Source organism: Salmo salar, chromosome 20 (genome assembly GCF_965601325.2).
Source record: "Salmo salar chromosome 20, fSalSal1, whole genome shotgun sequence".
Lineage (NCBI taxonomy): Eukaryota > Metazoa > Chordata > Actinopteri > Salmoniformes > Salmonidae > Salmo > Salmo salar.
The window spans coordinates 80133905-80148390 of record NC_138310.1 but is presented as its reverse complement, the minus strand read 5'-3'; the positions used below and the strand labels follow the sequence as shown (position 1 = coordinate 80148390).

At 44.5% G+C, this 14486-nt stretch overlaps 1 pseudogene; it reads left to right on the top strand.

The window, feature by feature from the left end:
- The window catches only part of LOC106593383 (cytoplasmic dynein 2 heavy chain 1-like), a 139090-nt pseudogene extending 133370 nt beyond the window's left edge, over positions 1-5720 (top strand).
- Positions 5721-14486: the final 8766 nt, after the last annotated feature.

Sequence of the window (14486 nt, the reverse complement as noted above, 5' to 3'; positions counted from 1 at the left end):
ACTGGGTATCGCCCTAATTCTGCTCTGCTTGCATTATTTGGTGTTTTATGTTGTACACAGAGGATATTTCTGCAGAATTCTATATGTAGAGTCTCTATTTGGTGTTTGTCCCATTTTGTGAATTCTTGGTTGGTGAGTGGACCCCAGACCTCACAACCATAAAGGGCAATGGGTTCTATAACGGATTCAAGTATTTTTAGCCAGATCCTAATTGGGATGTCAAATTTTACATTCCTTTTGATGGCTTAGAGGGCCCTTCTTGCCTTGGCTCTCAGATCTTTCCCAGCTTTTTGGAAGTTAACTGTGGTGCTGATGTTTAGGCCGAGGTTATGTATCGTTTTCTTGTGTGCTTTTGGGCTACGATGTCTAGATGGAATTTGTATTTGTGGTCATGGCAATTGGACCTTTTTTGGAACATAAGTATTTTTGTCTTACTGAGATTTACTGTCAGGGCCCAGGTCTGACAGAATCTCTGCAGAAGATCTACATAGGTGCTGCTGTAGGTCCTCCTTGGTTGGGGACAGAAGCACCAGATCATCAGCAAACAGTAAACATTTGACTTCAGATTCTAGTAGGGTGAGGCCGGGTGCTGCAGACTGTTCTAGTGCCCTCGCCAATTCGTTGATATATATGTTGAAGAGGATGGGGCTTAAGCTGCAACCCTGTCTCATCTCACGGCCTCGTGGAAAGAAATGTGTGTTTTTTGTTTGCGTACATAGCTTTTATAATGTCGTATGTTTTTCTCCCCATCACCACTTTCCATCAATTACAATAGCAGACCCTTGTGCCAAAGTGAGTAAAAACATTTTTTAAATCAACAAAGCATGAGATGACTTTGCCTTTGTTTTTTTTGTTTTTTTTTATCAATTAGGGTTAGCAGGGTGAATACGTGATCTGTCGTACGATAATTTGGTAAAAAGCCAAATTGCCATTCACTCTCTCTTTTCACTCTGTCTCTCTTTCTCTCTGATTCACCATCTCTTTTCTGTTTTATGAGATATTTGGGAAACTGTGCAGATTATAAAGCACTGGGTAGGTTTGTATTGGTGTGTGTATTCCTCTGTGTTCCTCTACTATGTTTCCTGTTGTGTCATTTTGCACTTGTTGTGTCTATGTGTAGTGTTGTGAAGTGTCTTAGTGGTGTGTTGTGTAGTGTTGTGTAGTGTCTAAGTGTTGTGTTGTGTAGTGTTGTGTAGTGTCTAAGTGTTGTGGTGTGTTGTGTAGTGTTGTGTAGTGTCTAAGTGTTGTGTTGTGTTGTGTAGTGTCTAAGTGTTGTGGTGTGTTGTGTAGTGTTGTGTAGTGTCTAAGTGTTGTGTTGTGTTGTGTAGTGTCTAAGTGTTGTGTTGTGTTGTGTAGTGTAGTGTCTTAGTGTTGTGAAGTGTCTTAGTGGTGTGTTGTGTAGTGTTGTTTAGTGTCTAAGTGTTGTGTTGTGTAGTGTTGTGTAGTGTCTTAGTGGTGTGTTCTGTAGTGTTGTGTAGTGTCTAAGTGTTGTGTTGTGTAGTGTTGTGTAGTGTCTAAGTGTTGTGTTGTGTAGTGTCTAAGTGTTGTGTTGTGTAGTGTTGTGTAGTGTCTAAGTGTTGTGTTGTGTTGTGTAGTGTAGTGTCTTAGTGTTGTGAAGTGTCTTAGTGGTGTGTTGTGTAGTGTTGTTTAGTGTCTAAGTGTTGTGTTGTGTAATGTTGTGTAGTGTCTAAGTGTTGTGTTGTGTAGTGTTGTGTAGTGTCTTAGTGTTGTGTTGTGTAGTGTTGTGTAGTGCAGTGTAGTATTATGTAGTGTAGAGTCTTAATGTTGTAAAGTGTCTTAGTATAGTGCTGTGGAGTGTAGTGTTGTGTAGTGTCTTAGTGTTGTGTAGTGTTGTGTAGTGTCTTAGTGGTGTGTTGTGTAGTGTTGTGTAGTGTCTTAGTGGTGTGTTGTGTAGTGTTGTGTAGTGTCTTAGTGGTGTGTTGTGTCTTAGTGGTGTGTTGTGTAGTGTTGTGTAGTGTCTTAGTGTTGTGTTGTGTAGTGTTGTGTAGTGTCTTAGTGTTGTGTTGTGTAGTGTTGTGTAGTGACTAAGTGTTCTGTAGTTTTGTGTTGTGTAGTGTTGTGTAGTTCTCAGTGTTGTGTTGTGTAGTTCTCAGGGGTGTGTAGTGTTGTGTGGTGTAGTGTCTGAGTGTTGTGTTGTGATTCAGTGTTGTGTTGTGTAGTGAAGTGTTGTGTTGTGTGGTGTAGTGTATCAGTGGTGTGTATGTAGTATCTTAGTGTTGTGTAGTGTCTCAGTGTTGTGTTGTGTTGTGTTGTGTGTTGTGTTGTGTTGTGTAGTGTGTTGTGTAGTGTCTTAGTGTTGTGTGTTGTGTAGTGTCTTAGTGTTGTGTAGGGTTGTGTAGTGTTGTGTAGTGTATCAGTGGTGTGTTGTGTAGTCATGTGTAGTGTTGTGTTGTGTAGTGTAGTGTAGTCATGAGTTGTCATGTGTAGTGTAGTGTTGTGTAGTCTTTTGTAGTGTCATTGTGTAGTGTTGTGTTGTGTAGTGTCCTTTTGCTCTTGTAGTGTCTCAGTGTAGTGTTTTGTTTTGTATTGTTGTGTTGTCTTGTGTAGTATTGTGTTGTGTTGGAGCTGAATTCCCTCCCTGACTGGGATAGTCATCAAATCAAATTTATTTATACAGCCCTTCTTACATCAGCTGATATCTCAAAGTGCTGTATAGAAACCCAGCCTAAAACCCCAAACAGCAAGCAATGCAGCTGTAGAAGCACGGTGGCTAGGAAAAACTCCCTAGAAAGGCCAAAACCTAGGAAGAAACCTAGAAAGGAACCAGGCTATGAGGGGTGGCCAGTCCTCTTCTGGCTGTGCCGGGTGGAGATTATAACAGAACATGGCCAAGATGTTCAAATGTTCATAAATGACCAGGATGGTCAAATAATAGTAATCACAGTGAACAGGTCAGGGTTCCATAGCCGCAGGCAGAACAGTTGAAACTGGAGCAGCAGCACGGCCAGGTGGACTGGGGACAACAAGGAGTCATCATGCCAGGTAGTCCTGAGGCATGGTCCTAGGGCTCAGGTCCTAGGACATGTGTGTAGTGTTGTTGTGTAATGTAATGTAGTGTTGTGTTGTGTAGTGTTGCGTAGTCATGTGTAGTGTTGTTTTGTGTGGTATAGTGTAGTGTTGTGTAGTCATGTGTAGTGTTGTGTTGTGTACACGTGTTGTGTAGTGTTGTGTAGTCATGTGTAGTGTTGTGTTGTGTAGTCATGGGCCTTGTTGTGTTGTGCAGTGTGATGTAGTAATTTGTAGTGTAGTGTTGTGCAGTCATGTGTAGTGTAGTGTTGTGTAGGGTAGTGTTGTGTAGTATTGTGTTGTGTTGGAGCTGAATTCCCTCCCTGACTGGGATAGTCATGCGTGTAGTGTTGTGTTGTGTTGTGTAGTGTTGCGTAGTCATGTGTAGTGTTGTGTTGTGTAGTCGTGTTGTGTTGTGTAGTCATTTGTAGTGTTGTGTGCAGTGTAGTGTTGTGTAGTGTTGTGTAGTCACATGTAGTGTTGTGTTGTGTAGTGTTGTGTAGCCATGTGTAGTGTTGTGTTGTGTAGGTATGTGTTGTGTAGTGTTGTGTAGTCATGTGTAGTGTAGTGTTGTGTAGTCATGTTTAGTGTAGTGTTGTGTAGTGTTGTGTAGCCATGTGTAGTGTCGTGTGGTGTAGTGTTGGGTAGTCATGTGTTTTATATCCAGGTCACGTCCATTGTTCTCATCTCTTTCATTTTATTGTCATTCATCCCTCTCTCCTGTTTGTCTTTCCACTGGCATTGCTGCATTAAGATCAATGCAATCTAGTCACGGGTAAGAACTCACCATCTATATCCCCACCCTACTGCAGGCTGCCTGCAAAACACACACACACAAACACACACACACACACACACAGACAGACAGACACACACACACAGATACACACATGCACAAGAGCCCTCCCACATAGCAACTAAGTAAACTCTGTTACTTGCATTTGTCCTCTGTTGTAACCACTGCAGGGGTGTGGCAACAGAAAGGTTTAGTTTCTTTGCAGAACTTTGTCATTTTGTTCATCCATATTCAAGTACCACTAAGTCTTCTTCAAATCATTGATTTGTTGTCCCAGACTTTGTAATGGTTTTCTCACTAATCATCTTAACCAGTTTTTACATGAAACCTCTAGAGGCACTAAATAGCTACTGTAGACACTAATAAGAGTCCATGAAAAGTAGCTTTTCCTTTTAATTTGGCTATTTTGTTGTTAATCCTATTTTTTGTCCTATAGGGCTTTGGTTGCTTTGTGTGTGTGTCTGTGTGTCTGTGTGTGTGTGTGCGTGCGTGCGTGCGTGCGTGCGTGCGTGCGTGCGTGCGTGCGTGCGTGTGTGTGTGTGTGTGTGTGTGTGTGTGTGTGTGTGTGTGTGTGTGTGTGTGTGTGTGTGTGCATGGCTTCACCAGGCTTTGTCAGTCTTCTGTATGAGCGGCCTTCGCTTTGCAGAGAATTACACTCTGAAAGAAAAGTGCAATCGGTGCTTTTTCACCACACATAGTCTCTGGAGCAATCTGTGGTTGTGGTGTGTAAGAGCTAAGCCTCGTAACTTCTGTCTTTCCCAAAAAACACAGCCTTCAGAAGAACACGTAATAACGGTTTCTGAGTCACCATTTCGTACTGTTCTCCTACATTGTTCTCTAAGTAAGAGACCCACTATGCCGTTGCTCACACTCTCCCTTCTACACCCCCTCTACCCTCACTCTCGCTTCTACACCCCCTCTACCCTCACTCACTCTCACTCCTACACCCTCTCAACCGTCACCTCCCTTCCTGCACCCTCTTAACCGTCACTCTCCCTCCGGCACCCTCTCAACCATCACTCACCCTCCTGCACCCTCTCAACCGTCACTTACCCTCCTGCACCCTCTCAACCATCACTCTCCCTCCTGCACCCTCTCAACCGTCACTCACCCTCCTGCACCCTCTCAACCATCACTCTCCCTCCTACACCCTCTCAACCATCACTCTCCCTCCTACACCCTCTCAACCGTCACTCACCCTCCTGCACCCTCTCAACCGTCACTCACCCTCCGACACCCTCTCAACCATCACTCTCCCTCCTACACCCTCTCAACCATCACTCACCCTCCTGCACCCTCTCAACCGTCACCCACCGTCCTGCACCATCTGAACTGTCACTCTCACTACTCCACCCTCTCAAACACAACTTGCCCTCTCAACCGCCACTCTCCCTCCTGCACCCTCCCAACTTTCACTCTCCCTTCTACACCCTCTCTATCCTCACTCACCCTCCGACACCCTCTCAACCATCACTCTCCCTCCTACACCCTCTCAACCATCACTCTCCCTCCAGCACCCTCTCAACCGTCACTCACCCTCCTGTACCCTCTCAACCGTCACCCTCCTCCTGCACCCTCTCAACCATCACTCACCCTCCTGCACCCTCTCAACCATCACTCTCCCTCCTGCACCCTCTCAACCGTCACTCACCCTCCTGCACCCTCTCAACCATCACTCACCCTCCTGCACCCTCTCAACCGTCACTCACCCTCCTGCACCCTCTCAACCATCACTCACCCTCCTGCACCCTCTCAACCATCACTCACCCTCCTGCACCCTCTCAACCGTCACTCACCCTCCTGCACCCTCTCAACCATCACTCTCCCTCCTGCACCCTCTCAACCATCACTCTCCCTCCTCCTGCACCCTGGCTATGATAGCAGAGGGGTGGTCTGAGTGAAGTGGTCTCTGTAGATGACTCTGTCAAAACTATGGTTGCAAAGCTACTGGTAATTTACCAAAATTACCAGAATCTTCAGTAATTTTGGTAATTAGCGGAAAATGTATGGCAATACATCGTAACTTTGGTATTTTATACTTGAATAACTTAAAAAATGTATTAATATATAGTATTAATTTATTATATCTGTGTCCATATTGTCCATGAGTTTCTAGTAGACAGACCATATGGTTCAAGAGAAAACAGCCTAATTCATGACAAAAGCATCTAATCAACAATGGCATAATTTTTTATTAACTCTGCATCTCTATCAACTTTTGACTTTTTTCACAACTGCCACTAGTTTGACACCAAAACATTGACAACAAATCCATACATTGCCCCGTCTGCACACCCCTTGCAGAGTCTTCACATTTTGTTACCACCTGTTGGGGCTAGGGGGCAGTATTTTCATGGCCGGATGAAAAACGTACCCAATTTGAACAGGTTACTACTTGGCCCAGAAACTAGAATATGCATATTATTAGTAGATTTGGATAGAAAACACTCTGAAGTTTCTAAAACTGTTTGAATGGTGTCTGTGAGTATAACATAACTCATATGGCAGGCAAAAACCTGAGAAAAAGTCAAGCAGGAAGTGAAAAATCTGAGGTTGTAGTTTTTTCAAGTGATTGCCTTGACTGTATACAGTGACTTAGGGTTCATTTTGCACTTCCTAAAGCTTCCACTAGATGTCAACAGTCTTTAGAACGGTGTTTGAAGATTCTATGGTGATTTTGATGGGAATAACAGCACAAGGAAGTAGGTGTCCCATTATAAGGCATGGGCTCAGTCACGCGCAAGGACTTGGGAGCGAGCTGAGTTCATATTCACTCCTAAAGAGAACGGATAGGTCCGGTTGGCATTGTATTCAAGATATATGATAAAAACAACCTAAAGATTGATTCTATACATCGTTTGACATGTTTCTACAAACTGTAGTATAACTTTTTTGACTTTTCGTCTGGATTAAGTAAGCATACGCGTTGTCGATTTAGATAGTGAACCTAACGCGCGAACAAAATTGATTATTTGGACATAAATATGAACTTTATCGAACATTTATTGTGGAGCTGGGGTTCCTGGGAGTGCCTTCTGATGAAGATAATCAAAGGTAAGTGAATATTTATAATGTAATTTCTTAGTTTTATTGACTCCAAGATGGTGGGTTTCTGTTTGCTTGTTATTGGTGTCTTCTGGGCTGTACTCAGATTATTGCAAATTGTGCTTTCGCCGTGAACCTTTTTTGAAATCTGACAAAGCGGTTACATTTAGGAGAAGTGTATCTATAATTCTGTGCATAACACTTCTATATTGATCAAAGTTTATGATGGGTATTTCTGTAATATGTGTGCTCATTATGCTCATTCATCGGAAGGTTTGGAGGGAAAACATTTCTCAACATTACGCGCCAATGTAAAATGCTGTTTTTGGATATAAATATGAACTTTATCAAGCAAAACATACATGTATTGTGTAACATAATGTCCTAGGAGTGTCATCTGATGAAGATCGTCAAAGGTTAGTGCAGAATGTTAGCTGGATTTCTGGTATTTGTGACGCCTGTCCTTGCTAGGAAAATGGCTGTGTGGTTTTTCTTGTGTTGGAACTGTCCTAACATAATCTAATTTTATGCTTTCGCATAAAATGGTGTAAAATAGTTGATTGTTTGAGAAAATGAAATTATGAGATTTTAGCTGTTTTGAATTTGGCGCTCTGATTTTCTACTGGCTGTTGTCAAAATCAATCCCGTTAACGGGATAAGAACGGGAAGGGGTCCCCAAGAAATGAAATCTAAAAATGTAATAAATTAGATGTTTCCCCTACTGATCTACACAACCTACTCCATGTATTCAAATTCATGGAAAAAGTGAATGGAAAAAATACAGAAAAATGTAAAAAAAAAAATATATAAGAAATAATTTAATGTTTTATTATTTTGGAAACCTTTCTATAATATTTAGAGCATGTTACATAGGGAAAAAGATGAATATCTTCCCTTTTTAGATTGAATTTTAAGGCAACAAAATGTGAATATTGTGCAAGTGGTCTGTAGACTCGCTAGTGATTATTGACAGTAAAACATATTTCAGTTTGTAAAAAAGTAAATAAAAAATATTTCATGTTGAAACCCTCATATTAAACACCAATTGTATTCACTAAGTTGATGGTTATTATTTAAAGTAGGTTAATGTTTTACAGTCATTCTATTTATTTTTATATCATCTTATTTAATTATTTCATATATTTTACATGTGATAAAGCCACACAGAGATTATTACAGACACGCTGTCATAATCTGAAGTACCCAAAAAGGCTTGTGATAGATTTAATAAAATCATTGAAAGATACCACAATTCTTGTAGTTTACTGGTAAACTTAGAAAGTTTCCAGTAATATACCCTTCCTTTGCAACCCTAGTCAAAACTGTGATTCTTAGACCCTTTATAAACGATGTCTGGTGTGCTCCCACATCAATTTATTGCAAACACTAAATTAAAGGGTGTTCCACTGGTGTCTGGGGCTGTGTGACATGGATGTTCAGTGTGTCTGTCATAAATTGCCCTCCAAACTGTGATTCTCTATGCTAGGTCTGGTAGAAAGTCAGAGAGCCGACGTGTCAGATGAGTGATTGTCAGCCATGGGAGATTGTAAATAAAGGCATTGCTGTTTACACAGACAGGGCCACCAACATCAACCACACCACTGCTAAAGCATACGTGACTCTACAGAGGGAAAGAGGGAGAGAAAGAGAAAGGATTAATCAAATAATATAGGGGATCATAACGAAGGAGGGATGGGGAAAGATAAACCGAAAGGGCATGGTTTAGAGAGACGAACGGAGAGAAAAGGCTGAAGCAAGACGGCAATAAATAGAGGGAGCCATAGCATAAAAGAGACATTTCATCCCTTTGTCTGGTGTGTACTGCTCAGTGCTCTGAATCCAGACAGCCAATGACAAGCTGGCCAATCATTGTGACAGGTGTGAGAGAGTATGGGGCTGGGTATCAAAGTTTCTCCACAGAGAAGAAACTTCTGCATCGACTTTATTAATCTCTCTCTCTCTCTCTCTCTCTCTCTCTCTCTCTCTCTCTCTCTCATTCCTCATCGACCCCTCCTCTCGGGCAACAGATTGGCTCCATACTCACTTGAATGAGCATTGCATTGAGGTCATCAAGCAGCATGTACAACTGTCAGTCACACTTGTCAGTCAAAAGCTGTCTTAGTCATAATGTAACCAGCTAGATACCAGTTGTGACATCAAACCCGGCATTAGTTCTGTTATCAGAACCCCTCCTCTCTGTGTGTTTTTGTACAAGACCAAAATGTCACGTCTCATCATGTCTCTGGAACTGGCTGTGCGTTTTGGGAAAACTCTGATCATTCAGGAGAAGAACAGAGTGGAGCCGCAACTATACCTGATACTGTCACACACTACGATGACAGGCTGAGTCTACACACAGTGTCATGACAGGCTGAGACTACACACACTATGATGACAGGGTGAGTCTAAACACACTATGATGACAGGCTGAGACTACACACACTGTCATGACAGGCTGAGACTACACACACTGTCATGACAGGCTGAGACTACACACACTGTCATGACAGGCTGAGACTACACACACTGTCATGACAGGCCGAGTCTACACACACTGTCATGACAGGCTGAGACTACACACACTGTCATGACAGGCTGAGACTACACACACTGTCATGACAGGCTGAGACTACACACACTTTGATGACATGCTGAGTCTACACACACTGTCATGACAGGCTGAGACTACACACACTATGATGACAGGGTGAGTCTAAACACACTATGATGACAGGCTGAGACTACACACACTGTCATGACAGGCTGAGACTACACACACTGTCATGACAGGCTGAGACTACACACACTGTCATGACAGGCTGAGACTACACACACTGTCATGACAGGCTGAGACTACACACACTGTCATGACAGGCTGAGACTACACACACTATGATGACAGGCTGAGACTACACACACTGTCATGACAGGCTGAGACTACACACACTGTCATGATAGGCTGAGACTACACACACTGTCATGACAGGCTGAGACTACACACACTGTCATGACAGGCTGAGTCTACACACACTGTCATGACAGGCTGAGACTACACACACTGTCATGACAGGCTGATTCTACACACACTGTCATGACAGGCTGAGACTACACACACTGTCATGACAGGCTGAGACTACACACACTGTCATGACAGGCTGAGACTACACACACTGTCATGACAGGCTGAGACTACACACACTATGATGACAGGCTGAGACTACACACACTGTCATGACAGGCTGAGACTACACACACTGTCATGACAGGCTGAGACTACACACACTGTCATGACAGGCTGAGTCTACACACACTGTCATGACAGGCTGAGACTACACACACTGTCATGACAGGCTGAGACTACACACACTGTCATGACAGGCTGAGACTACACACACTGTCATGACAGGCTGAGACTACACACACTGTCATGACAGGCTGAGACTACACACACTATGATGACAGGCTGAGACTACACACACTGTCATGACAGGCTGAGACTACACACACTGTCATGACAGGCTGAGACTACACACACTGTCATGACAGGCTGAGACTACACACACTGTCATGACAGGCTGAGACTACACACACTGTCATGACAGGCTGAGACTACACACACTATGATGACAGGCTGAGACTACACACACTGTCATGACAGGCTGAGACTACACACACTGTCATGACAGGCTGAGACTACACACACTTTGATGACATGCTGAGTCTACACACACTGTCATGACAGGCTGAGACTACACACACTATGATGACAGGGTGAGTCTAAACACACTATGATGACAGGCTGAGACTACACACACTGTCATGACAGGCTGAGACTACACACACTGTCATGACAGGCTGAGACTACACACAATGTCATGACAGGCTGAGACTACACACACTGTCATGACAGGCTGAGACTACACAAACTGTCATGACAGGCTGAGACTACACACACTATGATGACAGGCTGAGACTACACACACTGTCATGACAGGCTGAGACTACACACACTGTCATGATAGGCTGAGACTACACACACTGTCATGACAGGCTGAGACTACACACACTGTCATGACAGGCTGAGTCTACACACACTGTCATGACAGGCTGAGACTACACACACTGTCATGACAGGGTGAGTCTACACACACTGTCATGACAGGGTGAGTCTACACACACTGTCATGACAGGTTGATTCTACACACACTGTCATGACAGGCTGAGACTACACACACTGTCATGACAGGCTGAGACTACACACACTATGATGACAGGCTGAGACTACACACACTGTCATGACAGGCTGAGACTACACACACTGTCATGACAGGCTGAGACTACACACACTGTCATGACAGGCTGAGACTACACACACTGTCATGACAGGCTGAGACTACACACACTGTCATGACAGGCTGAGACTACACACACTTTGATGACATGCTGAGTCTACACACACTGTCATAACAGGCTGAGACTACACACACTATGATGACAGGGTGAGTCTAAACACACTATGATGACAGGCTGAGACTACACACACTGTAATGACAGGCTGAGACTACACACACTGTCATGACAGGCTGAGACTACACACACTGTCATGACAGGCTGAGACTACACACACTGTCATGACAGGCTGAGTCTACACACACTGTCATGACAGGCTGAGACTACACACACTGTCATGACAGGCTGAGACTACACACACTGTCATGACAGGCTGAGACTACACACACTGTCATGACAGGCTGAGACTACACAAACTGTCATGACAGGCTGAGACTACACACACTATGATGACAGGCTGAGACTACACACACTGTCATGACAGGCTGAGACTACACACACTGTCATGATAGGCTGAGACTACACACACTGTCATGACAGGCTGAGACTACACACACTGTCATGACAGGCTGAGTCTACACACACTGTCATGACAGGCTGAGACTACACACACTGTCATGACAGGCTGAGACTACACACACTGTCATGACAGGGTGAGTCTACACACACTGTCATGACAGGTTGATTCTACACACACTGTCAAGACAGGCTGAGACTACACACACTGTCATGACAGGCTGAGACTACACACAGTCATGACAGGCTGAGACTACACACACTGTCATGACAGGCTGAGACTACACACACTGTCATGACAGGCTGAGACTACACACACTATGATGACAGGCTGAGACTACACACACTGTCATGACAGGCTGAGACTACACACACTGTCATAACAGGCTGAGACTACACACACTGTCATGACAGGCTGAGACTACACACACTGTCATGACAGGCTGAGACTACACACACTGTCATGACAGGCTGAGACTACACACACTTTGATGACATGCTGAGTCTACACACACTGTCATAACAGGCTGAGACTACACACACTATGATGACAGGATGAGTCTAAACACACTATGATGACAGGCTGAGACTACACACACTGTAATGACAGGCTGAGACTACACACACTGTCATGACAGGCTGAGACTACACACACTGTCATGACAGGCTGAGACTACACACACTGTCATGACAGGCTGAGTCTACACACACTGTCATGACAGGCTGAGACTACACACACTGTCATGACAGGCTGAGACTACACACACTGTCATGACAGGCTGAGACTACACACACTGTCATGACAGGCTGAGACTACACACACTGTCATGACAGGCTGAGTCTACACACACTGTCATGACAGGCTGAGACTACACACACTGTCATGACAGGCTGAGACTACACACACTGTCATGACAGGGTGAGTCTACACACACTGTCATGACAGGTTGATTCTACACACACTGTCAAGACAGGCTGAGACTACACACACTGTCATGACAGGCTGAGACTACACACAGTCATGACAGGCTGAGACTACACACACTGTCATGACAGGCTGAGACTACACACACTGTCATGACAGGCTGAGACTACACACACTTTGATGACATGCTGAGTCTACACACACTGTCATAACAGGCTGAGACTACACACACTATGATGACAGGATGAGTCTAAACACACTATGATGACAGGCTGAGACTACACACACTGTCATGACAGGCTGAGACTACACACACTGTCATGACAGGCTGAGACTACACACACTGTCATGACAGGCTGAGACTACACACACTGTCATGACAGGCTGAGACTACACACACTGTCATGACAGGCTGAGACTACACACACTTTGATGACATGCTGAGTCTACACACACTGTCATAACAGGCTGAGACTACACACACTATGATGACAGGATGAGTCTAAACACACTATGATGACAGGCTGAGACTACACACACTGTAATGACAGGCTGAGACTACACACACTGTCATGACAGGCTGAGACTACACACACTGTCATGACAGGCTGAGACTACACACACTGTCATGACAGGCTGAGTCTACACACACTGTCATGACAGGCTGAGACTACACACACTGTCATGACAGGCTGAGACTACACACACTGTCATGACAGGCTGAGACTACACACACTGTCATGACAGGCTGAGACTACACACACTGTCATGACAGGCTGAGTCTACACACACTGTCATGACAGGCTGAGACTACACACACTGTCATGACAGGCTGAGACTACACACACTGTCATGACAGGGTGAGTCTACACACACTGTCATGACAGGTTGATTCTACACACACTGTCAAGACAGGCTGAGACTACACACACTGTCATGACAGGCTGAGACTACACACAGTCATGACAGGCTGAGACTACACACACTGTCATGACAGGCTGAGACTACACACACTGTCATGACAGGCTGAGACTACACACACTATGATGACAGGCTGAGACTACACACACTGTCATGACAGGCTGAGACTACACACACTGTCATGACAGGCTGAGACTACACACACTGTCATGACAGGCTGAGACTACACACACTGTCATGACAGGCTGAGACTACACACACTGTCATGACAGGCTGAGACTACACACACTTTGATGACATGCTGAGTCTACACACACTGTCATAACAGGCTGAGACTACACACACTATGATGACAGGATGAGTCTAAACACACTATGATGACAGGCTGAGACTACACACACTGTAATGACAGGCTGAGACTACACACACTGTCATGACAGGCTGAGACTACACACACTGTCATGACAGGCTGAGACTACACACACTGTCATGACAGGCTGAGTCTACACACACTGTCATGACAGGCTGAGACTACACACACTGTCATGACAGGCTGAGACTACACACACTGTCATGACAGGCTGAGACTACACACACTGTCATGACAGGCTGAGACTACACACACAATGATGACAGGCTGAGACTACACACACTGTCATGACAGGCTGAGACTACACACACTGTCATGACAGGCTGAGAGTACACACACTGTCATGACAGGCTGAGACTACACACACTTTGATGACAGGCTGAGACTACACACACTGTCATGACAGGCTGAGACTACACACACTGTCATGACAGGCTGAGACTACACACACTGTCATGACAGGCTGAGACTACACACACTGTCATGACAGGCTGAGACTACACACACAATGATGACAGGCTGAGACTACACACACT